Here is a 560-nt window from a genome sequence, read left to right as displayed (position 1 = left end):
GTGTATTCTACCTTAAAAAATAATTTAAGAATACAATTGGCAAGAATAATTTTTTTTATGTGTTTAAATATTATTTTAATAAGTTCATAGCCGTTAATTGATAAATAACTAAGTAAACCTTTATGGGTTAGTTTTATTTTCTAGTGAAACACATTCTCAGGGTCATTACACTTTTACCGCTTCCTTTTTAAGTAGCTGACCAGTTTAGCATATAAAATGCTAAACTTAGGCTAATAAACTTGGTGACCATTGCAGGTAAATGCCGTAGTTGTTGAAGTTCATTCAAGAAAGACTGTCGGATCAAAGTAGTTTTTTCATACCTAAACATTTGAAGGGATACTTTGATAGCGGAAAATGTGACCCTTAGGTCTAATGGGAAGACAACAAAAATATACAAATGATAAATAGTTGAAAGCAACATCTTAATATTCTTCCTACAATATTGTTTCAATATAAACTATTTTGACCAGATAAACCTTTCCTTGCTCCAAGAAGTGAATCACAGTAGGTGGTTTGCAGTAATTTCTTCATGGCAGATTTTCCTATCATTGATGTTGATT

Source organism: Apostichopus japonicus, chromosome 22, assembly GCF_037975245.1.
Source record: "Apostichopus japonicus isolate 1M-3 chromosome 22, ASM3797524v1, whole genome shotgun sequence".
NCBI lineage: Eukaryota > Metazoa > Echinodermata > Holothuroidea > Aspidochirotida > Stichopodidae > Apostichopus > Apostichopus japonicus.
This window is presented reverse-complemented; position numbering follows the sequence as displayed.